This window comes from Salvelinus sp. IW2-2015, linkage group LG3, assembly GCF_002910315.2.
Source record: "Salvelinus sp. IW2-2015 linkage group LG3, ASM291031v2, whole genome shotgun sequence".
In the NCBI taxonomy this organism is placed as follows: domain Eukaryota; kingdom Metazoa; phylum Chordata; class Actinopteri; order Salmoniformes; family Salmonidae; genus Salvelinus; species Salvelinus sp. IW2-2015.
In genome coordinates, this window is record NC_036840.1 from 25,088,800 (window position 1) to 25,097,670 (window position 8,871).

The window sequence follows — 8,871 nt, forward strand, 5'->3', positions numbered from 1 at the left end:
TGTCCAATCGAAAGACACCTCTATAGATAAAGTTTCCAGAAAGAACACATATAGGACAGTACATACACATAGTGTGTGAAAAGAGACCAGAGTTTTAAGAAGAGATATACATAGATTGTGAGCATAAAGAGACACACACATAGTCAGGAGAGCAACTATAGGAATAGGATAACGGGGAAAAAAAGAGCACATACACAGAATTAAAGAGCCACACACATAGATTGTGATAACAACTATAAGTAATTAGGTAACGGTAAACAGCACATACATAGATCTTAGATATCCATACACCTAGATTGGGGGAATAAACATAGTAACTACAAGGTTTAATAACAATGGGCAGTAAATCCTCAAAGGAGGTTCCGGATTTAACGGGAGATGAGCGGTAAATGCAGCGAAAGGATAAAATAAATGTCTATTTCGGTTTAAAGTGGAGAAAGAAGTATGAATTTGACGGACGTTTAAATAAAGAAAAACTGGAATCAATGATTAAACAAATAAATAGGGTTTGTGGGGACAAGATAGAGAAACAACGAGCAGAGGGGCTAGACACAGCGAGGGTATGAGTAGCCGAGGCGAGGAAGAGAGCAGAGGGAGAAAAAAAAAAAAAGATGTAGGTTGCCAGGAACAGAAAACGAGAATTCCCACGGCTCCTCAGGAGGCTCCCTATAAGCCTAAATTGTATCCCTCTCTGGCCGATCGGGCGTGGAGAGATAATCCTGATGATGAAATAGTGGTGGTGAGGAGACGGCAGCAGGTGCTGCCCGCACAACCACCACCCCCATATGTGGAGCCTGCTGGAGCCGAGGGAGGGATAAGAGGTAGAGAAAGGGAAAAAGTTCAGAAAAGTGGATAGAGACAGTCAAAAGAAAGGGGGAGATAGATGCTTTAACTGTAACGATCCGGGACATTTTGCTAGAGATTGTGAGGCACCRTGTAAACACTGCACTAAAGTAGGCCATAACCACCGAGACTGTAAAAAGAGCAAACAGGTTGAGTCAGAGCATCTGACCGTAACTATCGGGGTAATTCTAGACAAGCATAAAGGAGTCCTTAAGGGGAAGGGACCTAATGAGACAGGACATTTCGCCCGGGAGTGTAAGGCTCCCTGCCAACATTGTGACCGAGTAGGACCCAACCACCGACATTGTAATTCAACTAAGGGGAAGATCAGGCGCGACAATCGGGAGAGAGGCAGGGACAACGAGAGCGAGATTAATGAGAATCCTCGCTAGGACCTTTAGAATAGGGCGATTTTCTGGGAATTGTCTCGGTTCCGGAGTTTACGACTACAGAGAATTATAATAATAGGGTTATTTGCGCCTCCATCTTTTAAATAGCGCTGTTGGTCCAGGGGTAAAATTATTGCCTACAACGTTCGTAGCTCAGCCTATGCACCGATAGACTAAAATTCATTATGATTGTATTTCAACTATTTATAGGTTTTGCCCGGAAAGATACGGTTGTTAGTGTTTGTTTAAGATATAAACTGAACGTTTTAATAGCTTGTTTAGGTTAAATTGAAAGACTAAGTCATTCAAAATAATAGCGAGGCGATTTCGATGTAATACGTTATGTTGCCTAAATGATCTGATGGAATAATGTATTGAGACTGGAGTCGTATTTAAATTACTGAATCATAGAAAAGACAGTTACCTAAACCTGATGAATTCTAAATAATAACGGAGAGATATGATAAAGTTGTGCCCATCGGAATGTTTTTATTCTTATGGATTGACTGACATAGGTTACAAATTTAGCGAAGTACATGATACTTTTACATTTTGGAGTAGAGAAAGTTGGAAAGTTGGATTTTGCTCTTGCGATAGACTTAAAGCGGAGCTCGGTTTGAGTAGGGGGTATGTTTTAGCCAGGGGGCAGGAATAGGAGAGTTGCTCTGGCAGTACAATTTTGATTGAGAGATGTTGATTGATGTTGTAAGTTCTGTTCAAGATCAAACATTCGTGACCAACGATATTCCTTGGGTTTGGCTTGTCGAACCCGTACTACTGCTGTTGCAGTCAGCCAACAATAATTAGCAGTTCGCTGAAATTGCTGCTGCCTGGGCACGGGCTGAGCGCCTGCTGCTGACGTCACTCACAATGCACTTTTGCAGCCAGGCAATGATGTTGTAACTGACGGTGAGACAGAGAAAATTGTTTGTGTCATTTAGAGGGAAAATGCATGCATTATAGCTTTGAGTCACTTTTCAAACGTTGCTAAAAGTTCCAAATAMATTTTTAAAAAGTAGCTGAATTTGTCAGGGTAGTCTGAAAAGATGCTAAATCTAGCAACAAAATTGCTAGGTGGGCATCACTGGTTGGTTGTGCGCGCTGGGTTATATTTGGCTGTAAGCGATTCAGGTCTGAATAGTTGAATCGTAAAAGTTTAGTGATAGTTTCTGGTTATTGATTTTTGGTTTGATTGTTTAGGTAACACCAGTGAATTTGAAGAGGAAGTTAACGTATTCTAAACATTATAATCTGTTTCCATTACGTGGAACCATGTCCGGTCGGTAAAGGGGATTGCAGGTTAGTTAATTTTATTTTAAAGGGACAGTGCACGTTAATCACAGTTGTGGGTATCTAATGGCAGGATATTCCTATTAAGAATTTTGGGAGACTGTCTGCAAACGGACTGAATGGGTTTCACATATGACCATTGAGGAAATTTAAAACGAATGATTGGAAGGAGTACAATGGAATGATTATTAGGTTTTGTTTGTAGTCAACGGTTGGATTTCTGAGTCCGGGTAGTCTGACAAAGTGGTTTTTCTGGGAAAAGGAATGCTTCATTGTCTTTCTTTGGAAATGTTTTCCGGGGCTGTTATCTTGAAGGGAACGAGTGTGACAGAGGCATGTTTCTACCAAAATTGCAAAGGCCTGGATATGTTTGTTGTTAGCCTTTGGGTTTGAGGAGATTTCCATTTTCCTAGAGACACGATATCTAAAAGGGATACACATGTGGAATATGAGAAGTTTTATTTTCTGAGTTTTAATTAAACACGTGAATTCTTTTGATAACGGAATGTACTGGGAACCTGGGATACAACATGTAAGAAATAGTTTGATGGTTTTTCTTCAATTTGTCTAATATAGTATGGAAAACGACTGTAAAAGGGTGGTATGACTCTTGACCTCTATCATGGCTTTCCCTTGTGGTCTGATCAGCCTCATGGGAGGGCCATTTGGATAATGAATTTGAGGTCATTTGTGATACTGATTTTAAGGTAAATTGAGTAATTGATAATTATGAATGAGTTTATAGTTCTTTGACATAGTTGTAATTTGAACCAATGAGAAGAAAGAAAAGGCATAGACTTGGATTAATGGTAGACTTATGTTAAGTATTTAGATTCTAATCCAGACCAACAGGACAGGGATATATGACATCTGTGGTGATTCAGAATTATAGAGAACATCGAATAACCTTAATCAACCTATGTAAGTACTTTGGAGACGGCCACCATAGACAGGTAATTTTTCCAAAATCTATAAGTTCAGACAGTGAGACACTTAGTCAAGATTTGGCAACAACCCATATTTGATACAGCCTGTTATGAGAAAGTGCGACAGACAGATAGGAGAAAGGGCAGACGGAGGAGCCCTCCCCGCACTGCTGAGGCCTTGAAGGTTTGGGAGCAGAGAGGAGAAGGTGGGGAAGGGGGGTCAGGAAATCAGCAAGATAGGAGTGACACAGACTGGGTCACGGTTACTGAGGGGAGACAAAAGGGGGAATGAAAACTTAGTTGGTTTCAGGAACTAAGGTGTTAAACACGGAAACATTGCCCAGAARTTATTMGACACAGCAGGCCGAAATAGTAGCATTKACCAGTGCCTGTGAAATAAGAAAGGAGAGAAAGGTTACTGTTTACATAGACAAGCACATATATATCTAAGACCATACAAAGCAGCACAGATAACTCWTAAAGTAGATAAGACACTTGACAGAGAATTGATACAGGATAGACATGAACGAACGCCCCAGGGAGAATTGGACATAAAGAGAATGAAAGGGGCGCTCCTACATGATAAGGTCAGACATAAGGACAATTTACTAATCTTACCTAAGTCGTTGTTTAGATAATGCGGCAATGTTGTTACCTGGGCGGAGCCAGGTATCAAAGGGGGGGTGGGTAGTTGTGACATAGGATAGGACGGGGCCTCGGGGGGCCTAGGATAGGACACTTTGTGGCCTATTGGATAATAAACTAATAAAACATTTAAAAAATTCTAGCTAACAAGTGGGCATAGAAGTTGAAGATATACTAGCAGAACAAATGAGAAGACTGTTTGTTAACCAAACCTGTATGTCCAAGATGTTATGCTGTACAGGTGAATTACAGAAGGTGATTCACTCAATCCAGTCCCTGAGGAGAATAGATGGGAAGCAGCCCCGTTGGGAGGGGCCATACCAAGTACTCCTGGTGACAGCCTTCGCAGTGAGAATAGCTGAAAGAGCTACCTGGGTTCATATCACACATTGCAAGAGGGTAAGACACACTGACACTGCCGAACAATCACAGTGTTAGGAGAAGAACCGAAACCAATAAGGTTCGGGGGTCCCCTCTCTAACAAAGATTCCCTGACCCAGCCCTCCCTGTGTGCGTTCATAGAAGTGAAAGTGTGGGCTGGCCTCTAGATGATGATATGTTGTTCTCCAGGAAAGGGTGGGGCTTTACAGGAGTGCTGATTGGTCTGAGCGGTCTTATTATGGGAGCAGTATTCCTAAATACACCATGACCCATCCGAGAATGCAGAAGGTGGTAACTTGACCCATAGTTTAGACGATGAGGATTTTGTATTAACCAAGCATAAGASATCACTTGTTCTGGATAAACAGGAAGTTAGAGTGKAGATTGGGAAGGATGTCTCAATSGAGYTTTATGTAGACCAAATGGGGWCTCTGACTCCTTGGCAGTCTAGGACTATGAGCCATTATGGAATATATCTGTGCAGGTCCCCGTGTAGTTCATGGACACAGGTCATAGCTCACACAGAGAGGGCTATATGAATCCACATACCCAGTATGGAAGGAGGTGGACTATAGTGAAGGTGAGGGTTTTTAACTGCAATCCGGAGCAAGAGAAGTATTGCATAAAGGTAATGAAAGAGGATCTAGGGTTATGGTATGTTGGATTTGACCAGGTTTCGGTTGATACCCTAGTGCCATTCCGGGTAGAGGAGGTTAGGGCAGGTGATAGCTCTATAGTCAGCCAGAATACAAGCAGAGCCCCTGACAAAACAGATACTGACAGCAGAGTCGTCCAGAGCCAAGGGCCGGTGCGGATAGTGCAGACGAAAGATCTTAAGGAAGTGATTGAGGTGGAAACGGATTATGGGGATTCTAACCTATGGTTAGAATGGTTTCAGTATACAGCCAGATCAGTAGCGAAATAAGAATGTTATGCCTGCGCCACAGCAAAACCTCATTTGACAACCATTCCCTTTCCATTTGATGGAATTGATGCACCCAGGAGAGTGGCCTGTATGGTAAAGCTGTTCATGAGGGCAGGGAAGCCGGATAATGACAGTTGCATTGATCTGCATTATCTGTACCCTCATGTGCCCATTACATCCAGATTTCCCCCTTTCACAGTTACAGGAGGACATTATTATTGCATGGCTCGACACATCACACACGTATGGGACGTAGGGGAAGTAAGAACATAGAACATGCCATAGGACAGAGAATGTTACAACCGACAAGACAATGAGGGACCTGACTGGCAGATGAAAAGGCCTAGAGTTTGGAGGTATGAAGCTGTGGCCTAACCTAGAGCCAGGTAGAAGAAGGAGTGCTCCGTCAGGATCTTTGGACAATAGAGTTTACATTGATAGCATTGGAGTTCCAAGGGGGTTACCTGATGAGTTCTGGATTGGAATCAAGCATCTTCTGGTGATAACAGCTGCAACTAGGTTGATGGGATGTCAGAATAGAATAGCCTTGGATATGTTACTGGCTGAAAAGGGTGGGGGGTGTATGAGGTTTTCATCCCCGATAACACAGCTCCAGWCGGATCAGTGACCAAGGCCCTGGCAGAGAATTCTGGGGTAGATAATGCTCTAACAAATTGGTTTGATAGTGTGTTTGGGAAATGGAAAAATGTCATGATCACTGTGTTGTGGGCAACCTTCACCTGTGTGACTGTGTTAGTTTTGTGCGGATGTTGCGTGAGAGGTCTCATTTCCAGGACTCTGGCGAAATCGATGACGCAACAGATGGTGAGATACGGACCGATTCCGAGCTCTGACCAGTGGAAGGATGAATACATGTCCCCAGATCTAGTAGATGGACCCGGCTCCTTCACTTATGAGGAGCCTATGCTACATGAGACCATTTTTWATGTTTAGTTTTCTTCTTGTGTTGATGTTTAGACTGTTTTTTAATGATGATTATAACGAAAATCCTGACAAGAAGAGTTATGATTCTGATGTAGGCCTGGAACAGTCATTGTAAATACATATATTGGTTATTGTGTGGTTGATGTTGTGGTTGATTTTGATTTTGGATAACAATAGGCATTTCTAATAAAAATAGATGTGTGTATAATATTTAGTCAAAGTGTGGATTGTTATGGGATTCTTATGAATAATGACTAAATTATGTATACATTTAACGTAGAAATATAACTAACAGAATTTTATCCTGTCTGATGAAGAATGTTTGTCAATAAGAAAGAGGGACTGTTGGTAGGCAAGGAACTGTGGCAGACAACTTGTGACCACTGTGGAACTGATAACAGGGATGGAATTCTCCACTTTGGGCTTGTAGTAGATTGTAAAACAGGTGGCAGACAATGTATGAGAAGAAGACTTGTGAACTATGTTGCCATTGTATCTGAGAGGAGGAGGGACGTTTATGATAAAATGTGAGGTATATAGGCCAATGTACAGGAAATGATAAGCAGAGCTCTCTAAATAAACATTCCTGACAATTGTAGCCGGGCCTCCGCCTGATTCATTCCAACCAGTTTCCTACAAATTCTGGGTATCAGGCCGAGTAATCAATTCAATTGGGTTTATGAACACTGAGAACATAATTCTCGTGACACAGATGTGCCTTGTTAGACGTTCATTTGTGGAATTACTTTCCTTCTTAATTTATTTGAGCCAATCAGTTGTGTTGTGACAAGGTAGGGGTGGTATACAAAAGATAAAGGTATTTGGTAAAAGACCAAGTCCATATTATGGTAAGAACAGCTCAAATAAGCAAAGAGAAACAACAGTCCATCATTACATTAACTTCTCTGCGCTACGGATCCCTTTTACGGGATCAATTTCCTAAACAACCGCTAGAATTACAGGGCGCCAAATGCAAAAATATTACAAAAAATATTTATAATCATGCAATCACAAGTGAAATATACCACAACACAGCTTAGCTTGTTGTTAATCCACCTATCGTGTCAGATTTTGAAAATATATTTTACAGCGAAAGAAATCCAAGCTTTTGTGAGTGTAGCTTTCAATGCTACAACAGCTAGCCCCAAATTAGCATGGTCACGAAAGTCAGAAAAGCAATAAAATTAATCGCTTACCTTAGATAATCTTCGGATGTTTGCACTCACGAGACTCCCAGTTACACAATAAATGTTATTTTTGTTCGATAAATATTACTTTTATAACAAAAAAAACTCTATTTGGGTTGCGCATTATGTTGAGAAAACCAAAGCCGTGTTCCGTTCGACAAATTACAAAAAGTATCCGTAATGGTCGTAGAAACATGTCAAATGTTTTTTATAATCAATCCTCAGGTTGTTTTTAACAAACATAATCGATAATATTTCAACCGGACCATAACCTATTCTTTAAGAGACAAACGGAAAATGGAGAGCTCCTCTCTCGCGCGCAGGAACTATTCGGAGGACACCTGACTAGTTTTGAAAAATCTCGTTCATTTTTCAAAATAAAAGCCTGAAACTATGTCTAAAGACTGGTCACAGCCTGAGGAAGCCAATGGAAAAGGAATCTGGTTGATACCCCTTTAAATGGAAGAAAGACGGTCCAGGAAACACAGTTTTTATTTTTTAAATATCACCTCCGGGTTATATTTTCTCAGGTTTTTGTCTGCAGAATAGGTTTTGTTATACTCACAGACAATATTTTGACAGTTTTGGAAACTTTAGAGTGTTTTCTATCCTAATCTGTAAATTATATGCATATTCTGCGATCTGGGCCAGAGAAAATGTCCGTTTACCTTGGGAACGATATTTTAAGAAAAWAAAAAAATTCTGACCCCTAGCGTTAATTAAGACATGAAGGTCAGTCAATTCAGAAAATTTCAAGAACTTTGAAAGTTCCTTCAAGTGCAGTTGCAAAAACCATCAAGCGCTATGATGAAACTGGCTCTCATGAGGACCAACACAGGAAAGGAAGACCCAGAGTTACCTCTGCTGCAGAGGATAAGTTCATTAGAGTTACCAGACTCAGAGATTGTAGCCCAAATAAATGCTTCACAGAGGTCAAGTAACAGACACATCTCAACATCAACTGTTCAGAGGAGACTGTGTGAATCAGGCCTTCATTGTTGAATTGCTGCAAAGAAACCAATAACAAAGGACACCAATGAGAAGAAGAGACTTGCTTGGGCCAAGAAACACGAGCAATAGACATTTGACCGGTGGAAATCTGTCCTTTGGTCAGATGAGTCCAAATGTGAGACTTCTGGTTCCAACCGCTGTGTCTTTATGAGACGCAGAGTAGGTGAACGGATGATCTCTACATGGGTGGTTCCCACTGTGAAGTATGGAGGAGGAGGTGTGATGGTGCTTTGCTRGTGACACCGTCAGTGATTTATTTACAATTCAAGGCACACTTAACCAGCATGGTTAGCACAGCATTCTGCAGCGATAAGCCATCCCATCTGGTT